The sequence below is a fragment of the Neomonachus schauinslandi genome, chromosome 6, assembly GCF_002201575.2.
Source record: "Neomonachus schauinslandi chromosome 6, ASM220157v2, whole genome shotgun sequence".
Taxonomy (NCBI): Eukaryota; Metazoa; Chordata; class Mammalia; order Carnivora; family Phocidae; genus Neomonachus; species Neomonachus schauinslandi.
The window spans coordinates 74,162,779-74,175,761 of NC_058408.1; the positions used below are offsets into that span (position 1 = coordinate 74,162,779).

Here is a 12,983-nt window from a genome sequence, read left to right on the forward strand (position 1 = left end):
ACCTGTTGGGGTGGTTTAGGGCACATAAATCATCTCGGTGACAGTATATTTACTTGTCTCCTCTATAAATAAACTTTTGTCATATTCTAGGACTCATTCAAACAAAACTATCACTGCCTCTGGCTTGTTTTTGGTAGAACATCCTAATTCTTATTATTTACATGAATGATATTTGGAAGTGGCAGAAGCTGCCTTTTTTCAAAAAGAAAACACTTGAATTTCAGGAAATTAGTTTTAAAAAAAAAACAACAAAACTTTTTTCTGTTTTAAAATGTCTTTTCTCCTAAGAAGTTTCTTAATAATGGAACATATTTTTTTTTTTTACCTCTGTTTATTTCCTCTGACAGTCTTAAGGCATTCTAGCACCTGGAAATTCAAATGGACTAATAACAGGAAGACTGAGGTTGGAGACAGCCATAATCCTACCTAAAAACTTCATGTGAACACAACAGGTTCTTTTCAAAGGACATTCATTATCTCAACCAATTCCATTTTGACACACAGACTTGCCAGTGGGAGACATGCTGCCGATTTTCTCCCCGAGTAAACCTGTGTTCTTTAAAACTCCAAAACAACTCCGGGGGAAGTAAAAATGTTAATCCGTCAAGTGTTTGTTTGGTTAATATGATAGTTTAATAGCACAGATGCGATGCCAGTTCTTTGTTTCCTTTGATAAGTAACGGTGTCTTTCTCACCCCCTGGGTAAAGTCATGATCACCTTCATGAGGCATTGGAGTCACATGAGGTTGGAATATAAAAGGTGTTTGAATTCCCAGAAAATGTTGCTGATATGATGGTACACACACACTTAAAATGTCTTGTAGGGGCGCCTGGGTGGCTCAGTTGCTTGAGCACCTGACTCTTGGTTTTGGCTCAGGTCATGATCTCAGGGTCATGAGATGGAGCCCTGCATCGGGCTCCAGGCTCAGCTGGTAGGCTGCTGGAGAGTCTTCCTCTCCCTCTCCCACTGCCCCTCCCCCACTCATCTCTCTAAATAAATAAATGTTTTTTAAAAGTTGTCTTATGCATCTCAGTATTCATACGTGCCCAAACATGTCTGGAGGATGGGTAGGATACTCTCAGAAGGCTATCGGCATGAGGGACTGATGATGACCCCACTGGCAGAAAATTCATCCTAAAGATGTCAGAAAAGCTCAAACCAGTATCAAAGCCTCGATCAACAGAGGGAAAAAACAAAACTGAGAACTATAGTGTACCAGCCATTTGGATACTTCTTAGTGAGGGAGGAGCCATGGATATAAAACCTCCTCTTCTCTGTGATTTATCTTTTCACGATAAATCTATTTATTTTTAAGTATTTTATTTATTTATTCATGAGAGACAGAGACAGAGGGGCAGAGGCAGAGGGAGAAGCAGGCTCCCCGCGGAGCAGGGAGCCCGATGCCAGACTCAATCCCAGGACCCTGGGATGATGACCTGAGCTGAAGGCAGACATTTAACCCACTGAGCCACCCATGCACTCCTCCACATTTACATGGTAAATCTTATAAGCTATCAGGATATAAAACAGAACAGGAGGCAAGATCTCTAACAGAATTAAACACAAAAGGAAAGAAGCAATAATCTGTTTCAGCACCAAATACATGATATTTTTTTTAAATACATGGAAGGAAATCTCACTAAAAATGCTGAAGGAACAGAGAAGGAAAGTGGTAAACACCAGGTGGTAGTAGAAAGATTTATTTATGATGCCATGGGAGATATATCTTTGAGATTTCCAGAAACAAGCAGGCAACTGGCAAAGGTAACTGGTTGGAGAGCGAGCCTCTAACGTCTCCTCTGTGCCTCCATTTGGCCAGCAGAACTTCAGGAGACTCCACTTCTACAACAATGGCAGGCGGGGTTAGCAAGTTGGAGCTCATTGGCTTCTTTGTTCCTAAGTTATTAATTTCCTTTCTGAAATGCATCAGCAAGTGGATCAATAGTGAGATTTTCTAAAGGGAGAAACTCTGGTGCTTTAAACCTACATAGGGGGACTTTAATTTTTAGGATCCTAACATGGTTTACTCATCCTCGTAGAACTCATGTCCTAAGTGGAGAAGATGAAGGAACCATGATGGAGAACCAGCAAAATAGCCAAACAGCAGCACAGTGGTCACAACACACACACACACACGGGCTCCAGTTGAGCCTCAATCCATGCCTGTCGCTGTCACTTGACAGTTTTGAGACCCATCTGACTTACAGAGGAGATGGTGGTAATCTTGCTTGTTTCGTTAAGTTGCTGTGAAGGTCATAGGAAATAAGGTACTTCAAGCATACTAGACGTGCATTGAATAAAAACCTCCAGTCCAAAATGCTTTAAATGTTCTGTGTGGTCCACAGTCACCAAAGATGCTTTCCTAACAAATGTTCTCCCCTTCCCTACAGGCTTGTCACAACTCCCAAAAAGAGACGGAGTTTACTTCCCCCTGAACCTGGGGTAGCCTCTGATGTGCCTAGATGAACAGAATGGGCTAGACCAGTGCATCATGAGAGACCACGTGCCAAGAGTCAGTGGCCCGCTCTTCCAGCCGCCAGGCGGGACCCCAGACGGAGTGGCACCCCAGCTGAGTTCCGAGCTGAATGCTCCTGAGCCGACTGACATGCAGAGTAGAAGAACCATGTGCTGAGCCCAGCCCACACACACCATCATGAGGAACAGCAAGTGAACTGTTGTTTGAAGCATCTAAGATTTGGGATGGTTCTCTATGCTGCAATAGATTAGCGGAACCATCGATATGGCCATGTGTAGTCTGCCCCCACCAGTGTTACCAACTGTACCTCTTAACCCTCTCCCTCGTTCACTCTGTACCAGCCACTCTGACCTTTCAAGCTCTCAGATGCACTGTGGGGAACAGGGGTCTTCACACACACTGCCTCTTCTGCCTGGAGCCTGGTCCCGGTAAGCCCCTCACCACTCACCCCACACACTACCTGTCTCCTGTTCTCTGGATCAGACGAATCCAGCTTGTCATTTACTCTTACAAAAACGCCGTTCCTTGTTTCTTGAGAGCATTTTTCATAATGATAATTGTGCAACATTTGTTTAGTATCGGTCTCCCTGTAAACTGCAGGTTGACTGAAGGCACTGGGCATGTCTGTGACCACTAGATGCTCGGGACACACTGCTTGAATTAACAAAGCAAGAGGTTGGCTGCAGGGGAGCCCAAAGGAAAACCCAGGCCTCTTGACTCAAAAATGCCTGGTCTTGTTCTCATCATTTGCCTTTCTCATTCCCTTTTGTGGGCAATCAGTGTGAGGTTTTAGGCCTTTTATATATAGGACTTTTGTTTCCTGCTGAGGGAGGTACATTTCAAGTCATGGACACAGGGCTCCGACGGCTGAGCTGGGTTGGTCACACGGAGAGAGACAGACTCAGAACTCAAGGAAGGAAGAAGCTTCAGAGAAAGAGACTCATGATAGCTTTCCTGTCTGCAGACAGTCCTCTCCTCTCTGCCTCAGGCTCTGAAAGCACCTTGTACCTTTTCTACAACTCGGCATATATAGACATATACACAGTTGGGTATAGGTCTGTTTCCCAAGAGATAGGAAGATACTTGAGGCCAGCCACTTACCTTCTTCACCCCAGGGTGGCACCAACATCACCGAGCCCTGGAGTCAGCCCTGCACTCACCCTGCCCCGTCTGGAGACTCATCACACAAACCAAAGAAGGCTCATCAAAAAATACACACAAAACATGTGATAGTCCAGCTTTCTCTTTTTTTCTGAAGTCAGGGTAATGTCATAGAAACCCACATAAAGGTGATTACAACCAACAGCAAATTCTTTTATTTATTTACTTGAGAGAGTGAGGGAGAGTGCATGAGTGGGGGGCGGGGGCAGGGGGAGAGAAACTCAAGCAGACTCCCTGCTGAGCTCAGAGCCTGGGATCAATGCAGGGCTTGATCCAAGGACCCTGAGATCATGACCTGAGCTAAAATCAAGAGTCACATGCTTAACCCACTGAGCCACCCAGGTGCCCCAAAAGCAAATTCTTATCTACAAATAAACCATTGTTGATTCTGGTTTCATTCTATCTTCTGCCTATTCTGTTTGGATATCAACTAAAGTATTTAAGGGGTGACAACAACAACAACAACAACAAAAACCCCACAGGCCCTGCACTTACAGCAGCTACAGAAACGTCAGCAATGCCCCCTCTGCGTGGGCAAGCCTGTGGTAATGTGAGGAGACCCCCCAATTGTTTCCAGAAGCCTGTTTCTTCCAGAAGTGATTTAAGCCCTTCGTTTTGTCACTGCCTTAAAGTCAGAGTGTGTGTGTGTGTGTGTCTGTTTTTCTACATGTTGCTTTCTCTTTGACAAAAACTCATTATGAAAGGCAGCCACTTGGACTGAAGCTCATCTGGAATTCACCAAGGAGGCAGCTCTCGTCAGTCTGGGAAGAAAGGAGAATGACATGTGACAGGAATAAATCCTCCTGTAGAAACTGTGGGTACTGTCTTTCCGGTTATGCTCTGGGGAATCACAAAATTAGATGGGAGGTCGCTTCAAAGGGAGACGTAAGAATTAAACAGCTTTTTAAAAAAGAGAGGACAATATAGCCCAATAAGATAACGTCTTTGTTTTCTGATCACCGAGAACAATAATTTAAAGTGGCTACAGGAGAGCTATCTTGTATAAAGACAGATAATTTACTCCAAATATTTTCACTCGCACAACTTCTACGCCTGCCATCCACTTGGTGGAGATTTGCCAATTACACAGAGAGAAGGTTTCTGACTGGGGCATTAAGGCAAACTTCTCCTTATTGAGCACGGTATACGGAGCTGACCAGAATGGCTCCCAAATCTAATATGTTCCCCCATCACCTCCCAGTAAGTAATGCTAGATACACACGTGCTACGTCCAGAAGGTATGAGCATCCCCCAGAATGCAGATGTCAAAATCCTAAAGCCCAATGTGATGCGGGCGGAACTCTCATGAACAGGATTAATGCCTTTATAAAAGAGCCCCAGAGAGGTCCCTCACCCCTATCACCAAGTTAGACCTGGGAGACAGCCCCCACCTGCCCTTGCTGTCATCCCGACCTTGGAGTTCCAGCCTCCGGGACAGTGAGACACCAGTTTCTGTTGTTTATAAGCTACACAGTCTGTGGTATATTGTTATAGCAGCCCGAAAAGCCTAAGACAAAATGTGTACATGTACCTTTTTAATACTTGTAAACACATTGTAAAAAGTATCCTCTTTGCTACCATGTTTACATTTTTTATATCTTTCTGCACTGTTTAAATATGTATAATACATACTTGGAAGCATGCTTAAAAAGATCAAATAAAGAAATGAATTGTGTTAGAGACTTTCTTGAGATGGAAAAAAAATACAAGTAGTCTAACACAATTTATCAATACATGGATATGACGAGCTTATTTCTAAAGTGTTAACTGTTCCCTTAACCATCGAAAAGGTAGCGCCCTTCTGAAAATTCATCCTATCATCCTCTGCGTGTGTTGTTGACCTAATTATGGGAAATAGTCATTTAACGAAGTAATTCTAATCTGGATGCTGTCACCGTGGGGTGGGAGGTCACGGTAAAAGAATGTCCCTCCATTTATCTTCATGAAAAATTTACTGCTTAGAATATAACATGAAGTAACCGCAGCTCTTAAAAAGCATGACAAAAATTCTTTAGAAGACAAATCCTCTTGGTGCAATCTTTTAAAAATTGGTTTAATATTCTCTGCATTCCTGTGGCAAATGCTATTATGGAAAAATATTTGATGGTCATGGGCCAGTAATTACAGAGATTGGGTGCTGGGATGATAAAGAAGGGGTTTGTGTGGTTTTTGAAAATGCGTATTTCACTTGGAAGCATGAGCTTTTTTAAACCAAACTGAGTTAAGTATAACCAAACATAAATTCTGATCAAAACAAAAATGTTGCTCAAGAAATGGTACCTGTCTCTAGTGATAGCAGGGCACTGAGCGTTAGAGACCATCACTTATGTATTTGGTGGGAAGATGTGGGAATCATACCAAAAAAAAAAAAATCTGAAAACAAAGCTTTTAGGCTACTTAAAGTTCTTCAGGCAAGAATCTAGCCTGGCTCACAAAACTGTGAATCAGACTATTTTAGTGCAGACTGATAACCCTGAAAAGAAAGATAATATGTAGGGTGAGCCTAAATTCACAGAAAAGATACATTCTGCCAGAGTGTTTTTGTTTATGTGGGGCTCCCCGCCCCCAGGAAGCAGACCCCAGACAAGGATTGAAGTGTGAGTGGTAGATTTGTGAGCTGATCCCAAGAACCACTGCTGGGGAAGGCAGGGCAGCCTTTGGCAGGTTTCATTATTAAGCACGTCTCCAGTGTGGGTGACTGGAGCTTGATTCTGCCGGGAAATATTGTGAGTGATCCCACCCCGGGTTGCTGGGTTTCCATATACCAGCTCCTGCTGGTCTCTGGGTGGGGGGCTGCTTCCAAAAGGTATTAATCCCTTGGCACTTGAACTTGGCACACAGGAGGACGGAGCACACTTTGTAGGCAAGAGAAAGAGGCCCTCAAGCAAACAAATGCATGTTATGGGGTAGCTGGGAGTTGGAGGTAAAGGCAAGCGATGTGGGTGGGGCACTGATGTCATTTGCTCCACAAGGGACCTGGCTCTTCTGAATGAGAGGAAATTGACAGGAAGGGCCTGAGTACTTGTAGATACGCAATGAAAGAACCAACTAACAAATCTCAACCCCAGAATACCAAAGACCTACCCTGGGAGCCCTGAGAAATGTGAAAGACACGAAAGCATACATTTAAGCCTGAAAGACGGTGACAAGTTTCATCCTTCTACCTGCACGAAGATTAGGCAGTTGCCTCTGTGGTCTGATTTAAGAAACAGAGAGATCCATAAACGAAGATATTTTTCTACTGCCTCCCTGTCCCAGTATCCAAAATGTTTCCATTGGAACTCTGAGAAGCAAACTGAGGGTTTTAGAGGGGTGGGAGGATGGGTTAGCCTGGTGATGGGTATTAAGGAGGGCACGTATTGAATGGAGCACTGGGTGTTATATGCAAACAATGAATCATGGAACACTACATCTAAAACTAATGATGTAATGTATGGTGATTAACATAATAAAATTTAAAAAAAAAGAATGTACACACACACAAAAAATGTTTCCACTGGAGATTCAATACTTGGGGTAGCCTATTCTACTGTGTGTGTGTATAATGCAAATATACGGATCTATGTACATAAATGTGCTCACACACGGTGGGGAGAATGTATTAATATGAGGTTTAAAATATGTCTTAAAAGCCAAATTTATGTGTTTGGTATATTCAGATGATCAGATATACTATTTTAAATATTTTTTCTTTTTTCATGAAAGCTTCCAACATTTCTCGTATTCACCAATTACTAGCTGTATGGCCTGAGCAAATGTATTTGGCCCCTCAGAAGCACAGCTTCCGTATCTCATGAATGCATCCAGTACTCATCTACCCCAGGTAACACTTAGCATTTCCAGTATTCTTAAAAATATAGTTGGGGGGCACCTGCGTGGCTCAGTCGTTAAGCGTCTGCCTTCAGCTCAGGTCATGATCCCAGGCTCCTGGGATCGAGCCCCGCATCGGGCTGCCTGCTCTGCGGGAGGCCTGCTTTTCCCTCTCCCACCCTCCCTGCTTGTGTTCCCTCTCTCACTGTGTCTCTCTCTGTCAAATAAATAAATAAATAAATAAATAAATAAATAAATAAATAAATAAAATACATAGTTGGAAGACAGCTGAACGATGAGGAAGGGGCCTATTATTTGACGTTTTTTTCTTCTAATCAACCAGGCTCCCACAGAGCGGAAGTCCTAAGTGGGGGGGAAAAGGATTATTATGATGATAATTACCATTTTTGAGAGATTCTGTTTGTAAGGCCTTATGCTTTATGAGGGTAGTGACTCTGGGCCCGCCCTGTCCCCAGAATCTCATGAGTGTCTGGCACGCAGTTGGGGCCCAAGTGATATCTGCTTCATTATTTAATTAAATCACTAATTTCACAGGGTCCTCCCAATTGGAATGTTAAGTAAATATTACTAACTTCATTTTACAGTAGGGAAATGGAAACAAAGAAATTGCACAATTATCCCCAATGACAACCAGCTGGTTGGTGCTGGGGCCTGTGCTTGCAATCTGTTTTCTAGGAAGAAAAAAAATGACTTTATTTCACCATATATATTTTTTTTATAATTTAAGTTATATATATTTTACCGTAACTTGCTGTAGCTTATAATATCTTAAATCAGATGCTTTTTTGTAGGAAGTGGGTTAAAGACCTGGCAAAGCTCCATTTAGATGCTGGCAGGCTTTGGAATTCTAACACTTTTTCTGAAGCATTCACATTCCAGATCCAAGTGAACACACCATTTGCTTGAACAACATGGGAGGTTTGCAGATAATGAATTTACGCAAAGATGGCGAAACTATTATAATCACTTCACAGTCGGAGGATATTTGGATGTTATCTGTCCTCTACTCTTGGGCTCTCCCGCCCTCTTGTATAAATTATCTAACTTCTATTTTTACTCTAAAGGCATTTTTTAAAAAGTTGAATATCCATGCATTTTTAATGAAACACAACAGTCTGCTGAAGAATGCAAAAGGCAACAGTTTTATCTTGTTTCATAAGCACACAGATTGGTGGCAAAGGGAGAATCATATTCAGAAAAATTCCCCAGACAAGCTAAGCAAGATTGGGAATAGTCTCTAGACAACCAAGTTACAAAGTTTGCCCAGTAACCAATATTTAGTGAATGTGTCTTCCTGGCATGTGGGTTTGCTGTTAAACTTGGCTAATGTCGTCTCTCAGCCATGCTGGCCATGGACCTTCATTTTTCCAAGTAGCTAGAACAAATGAATAAAGACCCAAGGAATGTACAGGACTTGAACTTTAAGATAGCAGCAAACTTAATACAACCAAGTGTGAAGAAGATAGAGGATTTGCTTCAAAAAAATAATTATGCAGAGAAATGAAAGGGTTTCAAATCATGAATTATTCAATAATTATGGGAAACACTTAAAAATTTGTTGTTCTAAGGATTCTGTTACTTGTATTAATTTAGAAATTTTCAGGCTACTAATACAGAAACACAAATAATGGATACTGGATAATTGTAGATCAATAGATTTCAATTAACTTGAAAAATAACTGGTTAGAGTTCTCACAACATCGAACTTTGACTGCACTGCAACTTTTAAGAAGTTGATTTTATCTTAAGTAGTAGTAACAACCAGAAAAGAAACTCCTGAAATTAAAAAAATTCAATGATTTTTCTCTACCCGTAACTATGGTATTATACAATGAAAACAAAAATTATCTTAAAATCCTCTAATATCACAAATTATAATACAGAATAATATTTATCATGTTTAATAAGGGAGAAAGGGAGACTGACATCTTCTTAAGTCCTAAGCCTCATTATCAAAAATTAAAATAATCAGATATTTGAGATTATGGATTGTGAATTCTTGTTAACTCATGTTTTATTGCATTTTCCTAAAAAAAAAGTTACAGAACTATATTGCTTTAAGAAATAGATGTCAAAGAATATCATAAAGCAATTTGTGTACAAAATTTTATTTTTCAATTAATTTTTTAAAATAAGTGTATGATTACAGGAGCGCCTGGGTGGCTCAGTCAGTTAAGCGTCTGCCTTTGGTTCAGGTCATGATCCCAGGGTCCTGAAATGGAGCCCTACACTGGGCTCCCTGCTCAGTGGGAAGTTGGCTTCTCCCTCTTCCCTTCCCCCTTCTTCTGCTCTGTGTCTCTCTCAAATAAATAAATAAAATCTTTAAAAAAAATAAGAGTATGATTACAGAAATGCAGAGACTCTGATCCTAAGGAAATAGGTACCCTTATAAAATTGCCACTATTCAACCATTTTGACCCCAAACCCAATAATTTCATATGGTTCAAACTAGTACAAAAAGTTAATTCTTCTTCTATAACAGCTCTCAAGCATCTGCTTGCTGTGGGAAATAGAAAGATTAATGAGACAGATAAAAATGTTACTTGTATATAAGGATTTACCAGAAAGCATGCAGCATCATAATATGGAGGAAACAACTATAGAGTGATAAATTATTGATGCTAAAAGACATTTTTAAAACTTTTTAAAAGAATTTGGAAAAAATTACAAATCATATAGTTATTTTTATTTTTGCCACAAAGGATGAATGCACTATTGAACTGAGTTGAGTTCAGTTTATTGAACAGAACTCAGAGTGAAAAAGCTATCACTCCACCAAAAGTTAACAGTCATCCTGTTAATAAGAACTGCTAACATTTGCATGTTTACTATATGCCAATTACTTAACCCTATAAAAACTCTCTGAAGTTGGAAAACCACTAGATTCTTCACCACTACCAAAGCAGGAAGGAATGCCCTGCTTCCTTCAAAGGTCTAGGCAAGATTTCCTCATGCTCTGGGAGTGGAACCACACTTGGGAAACCAGTCTAGAACCGAGGTGCAAAAAAAAGGCAGAAATAAGGTAGGTCAGGCAAATGAATGGGCCAGGAGCCACTAGCTATGGTATTTGCAGGAGCCAATACAAAATGAAAATACAGGGCTCCTTATTCAAAAAGCAGGAGGAAAGTCTAGTAAAGGCACCAAACCATAAAGCTCAGCCCTTTCTCCCTCCTCCCCTTCTCTCCCTCCACTTAATAGTGTTTCTCATTTAATGCTGCACTCCTTCAAGCACAGATGCTCATGGGCACCTGCGCCACCTACCCCACGGACCACAACCCTGCAGTGGTGCAAGCCACTGGTGGCCTGTTCCAGCCCCCTCTTGCCTGGTGTCAGATCTACATGCCACGCCTCAGCCAGAGGCAGGGGGTCAAGTCAGATTTCTCCTCTTCCCACAGGCCCACCACACCAACACATGGTGAAACAAGGGATTGCAGTCTTTCTGCTGGGCTGTGCTCAGTACTTGTATGGGAGCAGGGAATGGACAAGAGGCTCCACCCTGCTGAGCCCCCCATCAAATGTGCCTTGGCGCTGGGAATCTGGGGCTGGACATGCATGTCTGCATGCCCACGCCTCGTCTCCTGCTGTGGGGCAGTGGACAACTGTGGTCAGCGGCCAGGGAGTGAAGAGGAGAAAGGCTAGCCCAGCCCCAGGGGTGTGAGTGGCCCAGAACCAGTCCTGGGGATATGAGCCAAGGAGAGGTAGACTCATTCACAAGCCAGGCTCCAAGTTGCTTCACTGTCCTATCAGACTCCACTCATACAAATCCAAAGGTAAAATTATTAAGAATTTCAGGACAGTGGCCACAGGGCATTGAACTCCAAGCACTGGCTCCACTGAGCACTGAGCCCTGTAGGATTACACTCATCCCACGCCCATGGGAGCAGGGCTCAGATGGCTCAGACTCCGAATAGTGCTGAGAGCAACATGCGGCATGACTGGTTTACGACCATAACCCTGTCTAGCAAGGAGACAATGGGCATCTTCCTGAAACACAAGATCAGAAGGACCAGAGAAATCCAAGATTCTAAGCAAAACTAAGTGAAATGACTGACACCCAAGAAACAGAATCTCCAACTGATTGGTATTAGTTGAGAAGACACTTCAAAGAGAGAAAAGCCAAGGGTTCTACAGTTGACAACGACCCTCTGGTTCAGAGAAAGGAGCAGCTCATGAAAAGTCATTTTCCCCGAAAGCAGGTGTTCAGGGGCGGCCGGATGGGGAACAGCAGAGTGACACTGGCTGGTGGGCATGCTGGAGGCTAGAGCAGGCTCATGAGCAATTGCTCAATTTCAGAAATTTTGTGAGTAGACACTAAACCACCAACTGCTAGAAACCGGTTGTGGTATAGGTATTTAATCCACACAGATCACTATGTTCAAGACTGTAAACCTTCGTGGGGGGTAGAGCCTGGAGGAATCTGAAAGTCAAGTTAACAGTAGTGGATTTTGCCAGCAATGTAAAACCATTAATCTCATCCATATTGGTTCTTCATTAAAATAAACCTGACTGCATTGTAGAGGATCACAGAGGAGAAGCTGACAGAGGAACATTAGCAGGTTACTGAAACAAAGAGAAGTAATAGGAGGACAAGGAAGATGTCGGGGACTCCAAAAGAACAAATTAACCAATTAGGAAATTGATCTGATGAACTGGGGGAGGGATGGAAGAGGGGATGCGTTCAATTGTAAACATGTGTGTTTTAGGCACCACGCTATGCCCACAGGTATGTAGCTGAATGGGAATTCAGCAGTTCAGCAGTCAGAACCCAGTTAGAGGCAATAAGGTTAAGAGCCCACAGAGAAATCATCCACTAAGAAAGATAGTTTAAGGAATTGGATTGGATTGAGGAGGAAGGAAAAAATTCCTTGGCGGGGGCAGGGGGAGACAGATGGAAAGAAGGTGAGGGGAGGAGGGGGAGCCCTGGGAGAGCAGAGTGTATTCATTAAGTTATTAAGTAATGATTAATCTGACTACACAGGAGGAAGACGATCTCTTTAACAAAGAAACTTGCTCCTGACCATCATTGAAAGTCTGGTATCAGGGGGGTTTAGGAAAGCACTAGAAACGGCAACCATCAATCAATTCACATCCTGTCACCTGATTTGGGGAAGTTTAAAACCTTGTTTCCTAACAATGCAAACACTGCTATTTACAAAAGCCCAGGAAGGAGCAGAGTTAAAACACTGACAGTCAAAACTGCATTGCCTTAGGACAAAAACCACTGCAGACATTTGTTGGTGGACTCTGTTTTTGATCTCCGCAGTGGATTGGTTGGGGAGGTATGAAAAAGAACGCAGGGAAGCACCAATTCTCTTGGGTTGTTCAGGGAAGAAGTCTTTCATGTTGCTTTGATTTTCTTTGTAGGGTAACTGAGAAATCAACACTTTTCCCTTTGGTTCCTTAGTATTGAAAATGTTTTTAAAACATCTCTAGGATGTTTTCAGAGCCATTAGTAAGATTTAGCATTAGAGTGTAACTCACAAAGCCCCAGAGTTCTACCGTTCTGATCAACAG

General features: G+C 42.3%; 1 protein-coding gene across 2 annotated transcripts in view; it reads right to left on the bottom strand.

The window, feature by feature from the left end:
* Positions 1–12,983, bottom strand: part of PRKG1 (protein kinase cGMP-dependent 1) — a 1,258,435-nt gene that overhangs the window by 386,349 nt on the left and 859,103 nt on the right. The gene's annotated exons all lie outside the window — the stretch shown is intronic.